Raw genomic sequence first — 14,524 nt, forward strand, 5'->3', positions numbered from 1 at the left:
GTTTACTGGTATACTGGCAAACAAGATCTAGTAGCCACTTCAACAACAGAGGCAGAATATGTTTGTCTATCTAAGGCAGCAAATAACCTTGTATGGTTTAACGATTTACTTTCTGATATTTGGAAGAAACCCATTTTGCCTTTTATTATGCATGAAGACAATAAAGCTGCTATCGAAATATCTAGGTCTGATGCTATTGGACAAAGGTCCAGACATATAGATATAAAGTTTAAACATGTGAGACAATTATCTCAAGATGGATTTATCAAAGCAGTTCATTGTGAAAAATCAGAGCAAATAGCTGACATATTAACAAAGCCTTTGCCGTCTAAGCAACATAAATACTTGACTTCTAAATTACATGTCTTATATTGTTCTGAATCTGATTGTAATTGTTGTAATATATCGAATCGGCATTTAGAGGGGGATTTGTCACAAGTAAATGCCTTATTCTCCATTATGTAAATAGTACATGAACAGGGTATCAGGGGTTAACTTATTCTTCACCTCTTAATGTATTCATATTTCACCACTCCCATATCTAGCTCCACCCATTGTATATATAAGGAGCTGCATACGTCCATTTTGTGCTTCTATCTGTGAATATTCAGTGAATATAGAATGCCTTATGTAAATAAACAGTGATTTATTTGAATTCATAATTCTCAACTTATTTATTGAGTCTGATCCTGAAAATATCGTAACACTTTCAATGCCAAAATCAAACCAAGAAGCCTAAATTAAATCTGTCCAATCTTGAAGAAGTGGAGACCATTAACTGGATTTTTTTTTAATTTTATTGTATTGTTATTTACTAGAGATTTTGCGTTGGTATAATCAGAGTCTATTGATTTTGATTATAAACATCACATCAATCGCATAAACAACAATGGGTAAAACCACAAAGTAGTGATTACAGAGTTGCAAGTTATATTGTGCCAGTTAGTACCTCTCAGCCCAAGGCTCTTCCCAAGGTTATTGCAAAACTAATTGAAGGAGGGAGTGTTAGGTAAGTCATTAGGCGCTCCTGGAGAGGGGGAGTAGGAATGAATAAATAAATAATTCACCTGGCACTTTTTAACTGGGTAATGCCCTTGGCCTACTTGACACTTCTAGAATCTTCCTTGTAGGTAGCACAAAAGAGAGATGGAACCTTTTCTGTTATAACTGCTTACAATTCCAAAACATCATACATTTGATGTCTACTTATATAGTTTCCCTCTCAATTAAATGTTTATTTTATGTATTTTATTTAATTTGTCAAACATGTACGAGATAACAGGTATAAGTATAAACATGGACATGAGCACATGAAATGAGTACAAGTAAATGGGGACAGTAGGACAGGAACTGTAGGCGCGTTGGTGCACTTATGCACTGCCCCTTACAGACCTCTTAGGAATGAGGGTGAGGTCAACAGTAGACAGTCTAAGGTTAAAGTTATGGGGGTTTAGGGAAGTAACCACAGAGTCAGGTAGTACATTCCAGGCATTGACCACTCTGTTGCTGAAGTCGTATTTTCTGCAATCGAGTTTGGAGCTGTTTACCTTAAGTTTGTATCTATTGTGTGCTCGTGTATTATTGCAGTTGAAGCTGAAGTAGTCATTGACAAGTAGGACGTTGTGGCAGATAATTTTGCGTACCACACTTAGGTCAGACCGAAGGCGGCGTACTTCTAAATTGTCTAATCCCAAAATTTCAAATCTGGTGGCATAAGGAATTTTGTTGCGAGCAGAGGAGTGGAAGACTCTTCTCGTGAAATATCTCTGGATTTGTTCAATTTTATTAATGTCCGATATGCAGTGCGGGTTCCAAGCAGATGAGCAGTATTTGAGAATTGGTCTAGCAAAGGTTTTGTATGCCCTAGTTTGCAGTACAATATTACCGGAGAAGAAGCTTCACAAGATTAGGTTAAGAACTCTTAATGCCTTTTTGGCAATGCTGTTACAGTGGGCTCTGGCACTTAGATCATTTGAGATGAGTACTCCAAGGTCCTTGACAGAATGAGAGTCATCAATGAGGTCGTATCTGGCCAGCTTGTATTTGATGTTCTGATATTTTTTGCCAATGTGTAAAACAGAGCATTTGTTGGTTGAGATTTGAAGTTGCCAATTGTTTGAACATTCTGACACATGGTCAAGTTCTTTTTGTTGGGTAGCAGCATTGTCGGTGGTGTTGAATAGTTTCACATCATCAGTAAAGAGAACTCAGTAGCTTATAATATGATTGCAAAGGTCGTTTATATGAATTTTTATGTGAATTATGTCAATTTATTTATTTATGTGAATTATGTCAATTAGTGAATTTTCCTAGCAATAACTGATGAAAAGGCCTTGTTTGAAATACTCAATACATCAGGTGAACGCTGGGCTGTTATAAATTGCTTTAACATGGGAAGGAACAACAATATTTTCTTCCAAAGACCAGATATGTGAGAAAAGAATTGGCATAACTTCTAAATCAAATCTTCTTTTTCAAAATTAACTGTTTTTCCGAGTTCTCAAATTCCAATCTCTTTAATGTTCTTCTTTTAATGCAAGCAAAATCCATCACTGTTTCAGACTGAAGCAGGGAGCGCAAGATACCAAATGTGTTTCATTTGCCAAGAACAATTTTCCTAGTCAAGATTAAGCTCATCAGTATCTCTGCCTGCTACGACAAGACTCATTTCAGCTAGAAAAACGACAAACATCGCAAGTGTGTGTCCTATGCTGCTTTGCACAGGACCTGAATTTTCCGGCACCTGAAAGAACTGCCAGCGTGATAATTTAGTGTCATAACAAAGGAAAGGTTTGAACAAGAAACAGAGGTGGATAGTTTATTTCCCTGTTCAATACGAGCTCAATTTTCACTTCCAAAATTGATACACAAACTTTTGTTTTTATTTTATGTCTCCTTCTCTGAATGAATGACATGATTCTCTGACAGTAAAATGCTTGTGGTATAACTGTTCGCAAATCATATTTTGTAGGCGAAACTGCTAGCAAGAAACGCATGCATCACAAATGTTACGAAATACACAAACATTTGCGTCCTCAAATTATATTTCAATTATAATTCCAATTGAAATTAGATTTCAATTTCCAGGAGAGGTCAGATAGTCCTTGACTTACAACAGTTCATTTAGTGACCCTTCAAAGTTACAACGGCACTGAAAAAAAGTGACCTGTGACCATTTTTTCACACTTATGACTGTTGCAGCATCCCCCATGGTCACGTCATTTACATTCGGATGCTTGACAACGGACTCACATTTATGACAGTTGCAGTGTTCCGGAGGCGTGTGATCTTCTTTTGTGACCTTCTGACAAGCAAAGTCAATGGGGAAACTAGATTCACTTAACAACCGTGTTCCTAATTTAAGAACTGCAGTGATTCACTCAGGGGTGAAATCCAGCAGGTTCTGACAGGTTCTGGAGAACCGGTAGCGGAAATTTTGAGCACTTCGGAGAACCAGTAGTGGAAATTTTGAGTAGTTTGGAGAACCAGCAAAAACCACCTTTGGCTGGCCCCAGAGTGGGATGGGAATGGAGATTTTGCAATATCCTTCCCCCAGGAGTGGGGTGGGAATGGAGATTTTGCAGTATCCTTCCCCTGCCACGCTCACCAAGCCACACCCACCAAGCCAGACCACGCCCACCAAGCCACACCCACAAAACCGGCAGTAAAAAAAATTGGATTTCACCACTGGATTCACTTAACAAACGTGGCCAGAAAAGTCATAATATGTGTGCCTCCTTTCAATACTCAAGAAAGAAAAACCCCAACTCCATTTTCATAGAGAAAGGTACTTTTACTGAGTATGAACTGAATGCAACCAAAGAAAAGAGCTGAGGTGGCGCAGTGGTTAGAGTGCCGTACTGCAGCTACTTCAGTTGACAGCTAGTTCAGCAGATCAGCGGATCAAATCTCACCGGCTCAAGTTTGACTCAGCCTTCCATCCTTCCGAGGTGGGTAAAATGAGGACCTAGATTGTTGGGGGTCAATATGCTATCTAGTATACTGTCTTTGGCGTAAGCTGCCCAGAATCCTTGGAGAGTGGGCGGCATAGAAATATGAATAATAAAATAAAATAAATAAAAGCAAGGTCTGAGGCAAAAGGCGTGAAAATTACATTTAGAAAGCATCCCCCAAACCCTTCCCCCAACCGTCCAGCGAAAATTATCCAAACCACATTCCCCCCCAGGGGTCATGTGGGGTGCCCTCCTGCTATGCCACGACGGTTGACCTTGAGTTGTTATCAGCTTCAAAGAAAAATCTGAAGAAAACTTTCTCTTCTCTTCTCTACCAGCTCACTTCCCCCCTCCCAGACGTTCCAATAGCTCCCCCCTCCCCCCGTTACAATGGCAGCCGAGCGAACAAACAAGCAATGAAAAAGCAGAGGCTGACAATATGGAGCGAACTCATTTAACAAATTTCTCACTTGACAAACATAAACATTGGGCTCAGTTGCGGTCGTAAACTGAGGACTAACTGTATTAAAAAAAATTTTTTAAAAAATAAGGGATAGTTACAATCTACATACTATTACATACTAATCACATCTTCTCACATTTCTCAGGTATCCTTAAAATAATGCATAGCCCAAGGCTTCCTGAATCTACAATTACTAGGAAATGTAGCCCACACTGCCCCCTGCTGTCTGACCCATTAGCTAGCAAGAACATTGAAAAGCCACCTCTACACATGTCCTAGCACAAATTATAAAACTGACAGCAAATGAAATCAGCATTACAATTAAATGTCATATCCAACATTCATTCTGCTGCACCATTTTGCTAAATGGTAATGACATTAGCAATCCATGTATCATATTAAAACACCAGCTGCCAGCTATTTGCTAACACCTGCTCTCTTCTCTCTTTTCTGCTGTCAAGGAACCAGAGGGGAAGAAAACCTTAGCTTCCATTCAAAAACATCCAGCGAAATAAAACCTGAAACCTTTCCACTACATTTGAGAGTAATTTATATGCTTGTTAGGGTCAGTGGGTTATTTGCAAAAATCCAGATAACCACTGGGAGAGAAGCAAAAGAGATTCAAAACTTACTCTTTACTTCTAGTGGACATGCAGGTGTTTGCAGCCCAGGTATAACAACTGTCCTTTTCTTTGATCCATTTGTGAAATGGAAATGGTCTTCTGGAATTCAGCATGCATGGCATTGTTGGGTGGGTATGCTGCAGAAAAGAAAGGCAATCATTGTAATTCAAAAGATATAAAGATAGAGGATATCCTCAGTTCAGACAACCAGTTACAGAATTCCCATTCTTCCTAGCTAGTGTTTAGGGCTGAATCTGTGCCTGTCTTGTTTTGTGATTTAAAGCTAAGGTAATTTTGCACAGGTGGGTGTAGTGGTTAAGCCTTCCAGTCTAGAAACTAGGAGAGTGTGTGTACTAATTCTGCCTTAGGTACAGGGTAAATGCTACTATACAGGGCAGCCACTGTGGCCAAGTAGCACTAAGCAGGGCAGCCAAGATAGGGCAGAAGAAAGAGAGTGGTAGGGGTTGCAGCACCTGAACTATTATCACATGGCCATGGAGGTGCTGCAACGGTCATAACTTCAGGCAGAAGGTCATAAGTCCTTTCATTCAACACCACCGTAATTGCAAACAAATGGTCATAAATTGAGGATTACTTGTAGAAAATCATGAGCAGCATCACATAATACCATGCACAGTTACTACGACCATAGCCTTCCAGGTGGCTCTACTATGTTAGACTCTATGCTCCCAGAGTGGGTGTTGTGGCCCGCCAGCGGCCTGCACGGATTGTTGCTGATCCCGACGAGGAGGAGGCTGGTGTGGTGTCGCGCCAGCAGCCTGTGCAGCCAGCGCTAGAGTTGGACAGCAAGGAGGCTGAAGAAGATGTGGTGCCAGAGGCAGGGATTCAGCCAGGGCCTTCAGAACCTCCAGAGGCTCCTTTAAGTGAAGAGGATGAAATGGAGGAGCCTCTTCTCAATGCACGAGCACGCAGAGCTGCCAAAAGGCAGGAGTGGTTACTCAGGAGGAGGTCTCCTCGAGAGTAAGGCTTGGGGCTAATTGGCCACTCCCTTAGCCTATTTAAGTTTGCACACAGTTTGTAAAAAGCTGCAGGAAACAACGTGTGTTCATCCATTCGTTCGCTGATCATTGAGTTTGGCTTTTCTCTGCAAACCTGGCTTCTGGGCTTTCTGCCAACTCTTGTAAGACTCTATCTTATCTGTGGAATTTCTGGCAGGTTGTTAAGAATGTTTTATTAACAGCCTGCATTTGCAAAAGACTGTGTTTTGAAGTAAACTGAGTTTTGTTCAGAGTTTGTGTGTGCTACATTCTTTGGGATCCGTAGCTGGGGCAGAACAGTGGGATGGCAGACCTACCTCTGTGACCACAGACGAACTGCAAAACAGTGGGCCTTCTTTGAACCCAAAAGACTACCACATAGCAGGGGCTTTATAGCAGCATAATTCGCCATTGGTTTTATTTATTTAATTTATATTCTGCCTCTAAAAAAAAAACCCTCAAAGTGGCTAACATATCAGGCTTCAGGTTGACTCAGCCTTCCATCCTTCTGAGGTGGGTAAAATGAGGATCCAGATTGTTGGGGGCAATAGGCTGACTCTGTAAACTGATTAGAGAGGGCTGTAAAGCAGTGTAAAGTGGTATATAAGTCTAAGTGCAATTGGTATTCCTCTCACCTCCTATTTTCCCCACAACAACCCTGTGAGGTGAATTGGCTGAGAGAGGCTGGCCCAAGGTCACCTGACTAGCTTCGTGGCTTAAAGCGGGAGTAGAACTCACGGTCTCCTTTCTAGTCTTCTGCCTTAACCACTAGGCCCAATTGGCTCTCTATGGTGTTGAATTATAGTTTCAGGGAGCCGATATGATACTAACTCTCATTCAATTGACTTTTTATTTGGCTGAGGGAAGACACTTCCCACAATTAACAGATTAACAGTTTAACAGATTAACAGAATTGGAAGGGACCTTGTAGGTCATCTAGTCCAACCCCCCGCCCAAGCAGGAAACTCTACACCATTTCTGACAAATGGCAGTCCAATCTCTTCTTGAAAGCCTCCAGTGATGAAGCTCCCACAGCTTCCGAAGGCAACTTCTATTCCACCAGTTGATTGTTCTCACTGTCAGAAAAATTCTCCTTATTTCTAGGTTGAATCTCTCCTTGATCTATTTCCATCCATTGTTCCTTGTCTGGCCTTCGGGTGACAAACATGAGTTTCTTATTTACAGTGGAATTTACAGTGCATTTTATTTATTTTTTACACATTTTTGACCTACCCATCTCCCTCAGAGAGGGATTCTAAGCGATGTACAATCAAATGTTAAAATATAAAAATGGCATATAAAAATTAAAAAATTAGAAAATTTAAATTTAGGAGGCAAGGATGATTAACCCCTGTTAAAAATTGATTTAAAAAGTGAAGGGGGGGCTCTTAGAGCACCAAGCCTTCCCCCAGCCAACAGGACCATGTTTTGATGCCTTTTCAGAAGGAGTGAATAATAACTGTATATTCATTAAATTCCTTTCTATCATGCTCTACGGAGTGGAGAGTTGGTCTCTGACAGAAAGTCACTTGAAGAGACTAGAAGCATTTGAAATGTGGATTTACAGGCGGCTGTTATGTATAAGCTAGGTTGACAAAATCAGAAATGAGGAGGTGATAAGTCACCTGGGAAAGCCAAGGGGAATCATCAAAACCATAAAAAAGTGAAAGTTAGAATATTTTGGACATGTAATGCAACACCCAGAAAAATACAGCATACTTCACTTAATCACCCAAGAAAAGATTGAAGGCAAACAGGGTCCAGGCAGAAGAAGAACATCATGGCTTCAAAATCTAAAGGACCGGTTTGGACAAAACTCAACAGCACTTTTTCATGCGACTGTTGATAAAAATAGGATCACCAACATGATTGCCAACGTCTGATGGCAGATATGGAAGAAGAAGAAGAAGAAGAAGAAGAAGAAGAAGAAGAAGAAGAAGAAGAAGAAGAAGAAGAAGAAGAAGAAGAAGAAGAAGAAGAAGAAGAAGAAGAAGAAGAAGAAGAAGAAGAAGAAGAAGAAGAAGAAGAAGAAGAAGAAGAAGAAGAGGAAGAGGAGGAGGAGGAGGAGGAGGAGGAGGAGGAGGAGGAGGAGGAGGAGGATTCATTAAATGTGTATGCTACTGGATATATTAAACTTATGACCGTCATACAGTCCAAAATACAATACCATAACCATTGAACCTAATAATAAATTATACAGTAGTAAACAATGAATTAAACAGTAGTCAACATTAATTTGTTTAAAGCCAATTATTAATATCTTCCTTGAGTCCCAGGACTATTCCTCTGTGACTTGAGAAGCAGAATGTGTGGCAGGAAGGGAGAGAAGAGCAATAAATAAATGTTAGAAGAAAAAATGTGCTGACAGGCCCAGCATATTGTATAAGCTACAGTATGTCCTCTTTCTTGATCCTGACATCTTGACTGTATCCTGCCCATAAGCCATTCTTTTTCCATCATACAAAACCTTCATCCTGACATCCCTCCTTTGCTCACTCTGTTTCTTCAAGAAGATATATCATAAAACAACTGTCTAGATATTTGATTTCCTAGCTTTTCTAATATTGCTTGTCTGTTTTATAGAGATTTGCCAAAATGCTACTCTGTCATTTGTGATAGCATAATAGGCGTTAAAATCATTTGTGTGTCATCCCCGTTGATTCTACACAGACAGGTTCAATCTTTTACCTAAACTGATGCCATGAATAATGTTCTCTCTGTTTGAGACTTTCTTGTTGCTATTGGTTTCTCAAACTATTTACAAGGTAGTTCCTGAGATACCTGGTGGTGAGATGTGCTTAGAAGGAGACACAAACAATTCTGATATTTTCAACTTCTGAAAGATTCTAGAAAGAGTTTCAGAAGCAGCTTGAGACCATTAACAAAAACAGCATATTACAACTGCATGAAGATTAGAACTGTACTGTACTAACAATGTTCTTTCTTTCTTTCTTTCTCTTTCTTTCTTTCTTTCTTACTTTTATTTCTCTTTCTTTCTCTCTTTCTTTTGCTCTTTAATTTCTCTTTTTTTCTTTTCTCTTTCTTTCTCTTTTTTCTCTCTTTTCTTTCTTTCTTCCTCCTTTTTCTTTCTTTCTCTTGCTTTTATTTTTTTCTCGCTTTCTTTCTTTCTCTCACTCTTTTCTTTCTCTCTTTCTTTTCTCTTTTCTTTCTCTCTTTTCTCTCTTCCTTTCTTCCTCTTCCTTTCCTCCTTCCTTCCTTTCTTCCTTTCTTTCGGAATCCATGATTCAAGAAACATTGCTTTATGTTTTGAAAATTAATATTTGTTGGAAAAGATAGCAATGGATGCATATGTAATCATTTATTTATAAATATACAGATAAAGCCGGCACTGTGGGACTTCGCTGATTGATGATTTCAAACATCAGTGCCTCTTTAGCTTGCATTCTCCATTATCTTCTGTTCTATACCTCATTTCTTATTTAGGAAGACTTTTTAATTTTAAAATAAGAAAGAGGATCACACAGGGAAGCAAAGCCTGTTTGGCATCTGAGCCTGTGGAAGTTGCCCAGGATTGACCTCCAAACTGCAGGCTCTACGAAGGAAGCCTGGTGTTAGCACATCCTTATCAGCCTTGCAATTTTTTATTTCCATACAACTCGTTCTTTTCAGAGTATGTGAAGAGAGAATATGCTGAAGTTTGAAACAGGAAGTTTGCTTAGAGATGGAAACATTTTTGTATTATAAACAAGGGGAAAAAAGAAAATCTTCTAGAGAGCTAGGAGGGAATAAAGATTTGTTAGCAGCATATAGTATAGACAATTCCTAACAAAAATAATTGGCAGACAGCAGACAAGCGTGAGGAGAAATGAAAAGAACTGCCCAGCAAAGAAGGAACATTTCAACAATGAATCTTGCCTTCTTGGACAAGCAATATGATGTTGGTGTAGAAAGTTAGCACCCACCCTTCTCCTAGAAAAATGAAATATTCTAAGAAATATTAAAAAGGCAGAATATTTCCCCTAAAAGAGAAATAGAAATCTTAAGGGACACAGAAACTCAGCCCCTGCAGATATTTTGGTGCCATCTTATCTACAAGACAAAAGACCTTCAGCTCCAAAGTAATAGGATTAGCCCCCCACTCAAGATCCAAACCAGGACAAAACCATTAAGCCATAATAGGAATTGCCCAAAGCTCCTTCATTACATCACCCAGCAAGATTCAACCAAGTCTGGGATTCAAGACAACCTACAAAGTTACCCCATGGCCCCATGGGAGTCTGACAACCAATCAGAATACATTTCTTTCACAGGAACAGGAAGCAAATTCAAAGTCCAAGAGTGGGTATAAATCTCTCTCACACACACCCATGTGCTTGATTGCCCAGGACCTCAAACCATGTGGTCCTGTCCATCATTAAACCATCTTTCCAATCAGCCTCCATGTTTCCAGTTTCTTTCCTCCCACTTAGAACTGAACCCAGATGGACATTTCTTCCAACATTGGTCATATTGTTCCTGCAACTAATTCTTGATGTTCCATCAACAGGAACATCAAGACCATGATTCTTTCCTTCTATGTCTCCCAGTGTCAAATCTACTCACCACTTTCTATAGTTCCCTGGAGCAATGTTCTCTCAGGAACATTGAGGAAATCTACCACCAGAGAAGTTCTCAGACAACCAGTTCAGAGGACCAATCTGAGTGACTTTTGGTCGCTCAGCTCCCCTCAGACCTAGAGCCAACCCTTCTGGACATTGAAAAACACATATGCACACTTCCAAGGCAATCCATTGTGCAACTTTTTAGAAAAATGTTGAGGATTGCTGGTGTAATATTAAACTTTTTCAAGCCCAAAACAAACAAATCCCAAGACCCTGATTTTGAGTTTTTAGATAAATGATTATAGCTTTTACAGTAACAGTTGTACACACTTTTAGAGACTAGGACAAAATATTGCATTCATTAGAGCTCCAATATAAGTATTGATTTTGTGTGGTGGTCTTTCAACTGCTGTGGGGAAAAAAATCAGGTATTAAACAGGATCCATAAAAGTAAAAGTTCCCCTCACACATATGTGCTAGTCGTTCCCGACTCTAGGGGGTGGTGCTCATCTCTGTTTCAAAGCTGAAGAACCAGCACTGTCCAAAGACATCTCCGTGGTCATCTGGCTGACATGACTAAATGCCAAAGGTGCACGGAATGCTGGTACCTTCCCACCAAAGGTGGTCCCTATTTCTCTACTTGCATTTTTTTACGCGCTTTCGAACTGCTAGGTTCGCAGAAGCTGGGACAAGTATTGGGAGCTCATCCCGTTACGCGGCACTAGGGATTCAAACCGCTGAACTGCTGACCTTTCAATCGACAAGCTCAGCTTCTTAGCCACTGAGCCACCGCATCCCTAAACAGGATCCATACAAAATATAAAAGAGAAGGATGTATTAAGACATTGGAAGCTCCATTTATTTGGATTAATTTTATAGAATCAGTTCTGATGGGCTGCCGTTCAGTTTGGTATGCTTTAGTTATTTTGTACTGTCTTCTTAATTCACTGTTCTCTGCTCCAAACCTTCAGGATGAATTGTGTTTATTGTTTAAAATGGTTATTTTTAAGTGTAGGGGATATATAGTCCTGGAGTTTTCCTTCATTCAGGCCGAAGGCCCTGTTGTGATGCTGTAAACTCAGTGACTGCTGTGTTCAATTACTATGCTTTAAGGACTTATTTAGGCCCTACCTGGGAAGCAGTGAAGTTCAAAGTAGAATTATGGCAGGGTTTCAGATCTGCAGTTTCAAAAGTCTCCATCATGTGGGTAGAGAACAATATAAGAGGTTACCTATCTACAGCTATAATTCTCAGAGTGGCATTTGTACATTGACACATCTATTTTAAAGCTTGGGATAACCCACAACTGAAAGAAGAGAAAGACAGATAGCCTAGAATTCCTTTAAGCATCTGAGGTAAAAGGAATATAAGGTGAATTTAACTCCCACGTCACTTTCAATGCATCTGTAGGAGACTGAATCCCTTCCTTTATCAAGGGCATCTGATGACATTTCTTTTCTACTCGTTATAAATATTTTTTGGGAAAGTAGGCTTCCTTTCTCACACATTCAAGCTTATCCTTGGACATTTATTTCAGTTGAGGTTTTCCCCATAGCAATTGCATTCATGTAGTGCAGTCTTGGCTTATATTAATTTTGTGGTTTAAAGTGTTATGCAAACCCAGTCTTTTTCTGGTGCAGTGTATTCTATAAATCCCAAAAAGCAATTCATTCAGTAATGAATTTAAGAACAACTTGTCTCCAGAAGTTGTGAATGCTTCAACACTTTTTAAAGAAGATATTGGATAGCCATTTGTCTGAAGTGGTGTAGGGTTTCCTGCCTAAGCAGGGGGTTGGACTAGAAGACCTCCAAGGTCCCTTCCAACTCTGTTCTTCTATTCTATTCTATATTGTGTGAACATAGCCAATGCTTTTCCTATCCTGGACTAATTGAAGTATTGGCTTTATTGTCACATCTGCTCATATGAGATGGGTCCTATCATGGGAGAGAAGACAGCAGATTCAAAGTTCTGAAGTCTGTCCAGTATTCTATTCCAAACTGGTCAATTAAATGCATTTGGGACACCCATAAACAAGATATGAACGCATTATTATGAGCCACGGTGGCACAGTGGTTAGAGTGCAGAACTACAGGCTACTTCTGCTGACTCCAGCTGACTGCAATTTGGCAGATTGAATCTCACTAGGCTCAAGGAGACCTGGATAGCTCTGCAGACTAAACACTGTAATTTAACACCAGCTGTCTGCAATTAAAAGTAAGTTCGAATCTTGCCAGGCTCAAGGTTGACTCAGCCTTCCATCCTTTCTAAGGTAGGTAAATTGAGGACCCAGTTTGTGGGGGCAATAAGCTGACTTTGTATAAAATGTACAAAAGCATGAAGGCTATTGCTTAACGCACTGTAAGCCGCCTTGAGTCTCTGGAGAAGGGCAGCATATAAATCAAATTTTTTTTTAAAAAAAGGTTGACTCTGCCTTCCATCCTTCTGAGGTGGGTAAAATGAGGACCCAGATTGTTGGGGACAATATGCTGACTCTGTAAACTGCTTAGAGAGGGCTGTAAAGCACTGTAAATCGGTATATAAGTCTAAGTGCTATTATTATTATTGCTTTCATTTGTATTTTCCAGTGGCTGCATTCTCACATCTATCTTGATTCCTGAATTAATATATTTTCTAACTTTGTTCAGGACACTGACCGCTGGACTAACCAATGCAAACTAGCACAACTAATTATTTAAAATGTTTCAGGAAGGTGTGTGAAAAAGTTAGTTTAGTGTGGTGGTCGAAGCACCAGATTTGAACCTGGGAATAGCATGAAAAACTGCAGTGACTCACTTCACAAGTGTGACAAAAAAGGTCATAAAATGGGGCAAAAATCACTTAACTAATCTTACTTAGTAACGTACACCTTGGGCTCAATTGTGGTCATTAAGTCAAGGACTAGTAAAATGTTCCCACAACTCCCTTTATTATTCAATTTTACTTTGAGCCATTTTGTTTCTTAATGAAGAAAAAGAACATTTGCTTTTCACACACAATTCAGCAGCCAGCTGCCTCCAGGATCAAGAGCCATTTATTCCTACAGGTGTTAGATGAACACATAAAGATCTATTATTTTAATTCACTACAAGATAACGCTCTCCTGAGAAATAAATGATTCAAACAGCAGAAAATACTTTCAAATAGCAATCAAGAAAATGAGAAAGTTGCTTGAGGGGAAAAAAAGACCCAATCCTCTGGGGCCAGGCCAACCCAAAAATTCCAAGAACAAGTAATGCTCTTGGAAATTAGTTTCTATAGATTATACGCTGATGTGTCTCTTCAGAATTTATTGTAATAATTGAGACTTAATTCCAAATGAATACATGCAGAGAAATCCAAAGGTCTGTGTATGTAAGGACTGAATTAGATATAAAGGTTTCCAGGAAGATCTAATGATTTTGTGAGGAGCTGCCTTTAGAAGTTGAAACCCAAAATATTCAGTTTCTCATCAGCCTTCCTATTTAATATTGAATTACATTTTTATCTTCTTTCTGCACATCATCCCAAACAGGGCTCTTCTGATTTATAATTTCACCATTCTGACTTTTGCATCAGCATTAGCCACAGGGCAGTGTTCCTGGCATTCACTCCATTATACTCCTTCAATCTTTTCACTCACTCACTCACTCATTCATTCATTCATTCATTCTTCCTGGCCTCTCCCCCAAGGCCCATTTTCAGTCTGTCTAAATTGAGGTTTGCCTTTTTTTGAAATATAGGAGGTATCCCCAGTGGTGGGTGGCCTAGGGTTGCAGGTCTGCTTCCCAAAAATAGCGGACAAGCGGGGGGGGGGGGGGAATAGTAAAAAAATAAAAAAAATTACAATTAAATTATATATTTTCTTACAAACATTTTAGCACGCCATTTTAGGTCAGTTGACATAAGCTATAATACATTTTAAAAATGTGAACTGTACATAATTTT

At 39.5% G+C, this 14,524-nt stretch overlaps 1 pseudogene; it reads right to left on the minus strand.

Annotated features, from left to right (window-relative positions):
* Positions 1–1,370: 1,370 nt before the first annotated feature.
* On the minus strand, positions 1,371–7,274 carry LOC148113294 (uncharacterized; annotated as a pseudogene).
* Between the last annotated feature and the right edge of the window lie 7,250 nt (positions 7,275–14,524).

The sequence above is a fragment of the Pantherophis guttatus genome, chromosome 5 (genome assembly GCF_059756535.1).
Source record: "Pantherophis guttatus breed Tessera chromosome 5, ASM5975653v1, whole genome shotgun sequence".
NCBI classification, from domain to species: domain Eukaryota; kingdom Metazoa; phylum Chordata; class Lepidosauria; order Squamata; family Colubridae; genus Pantherophis; species Pantherophis guttatus.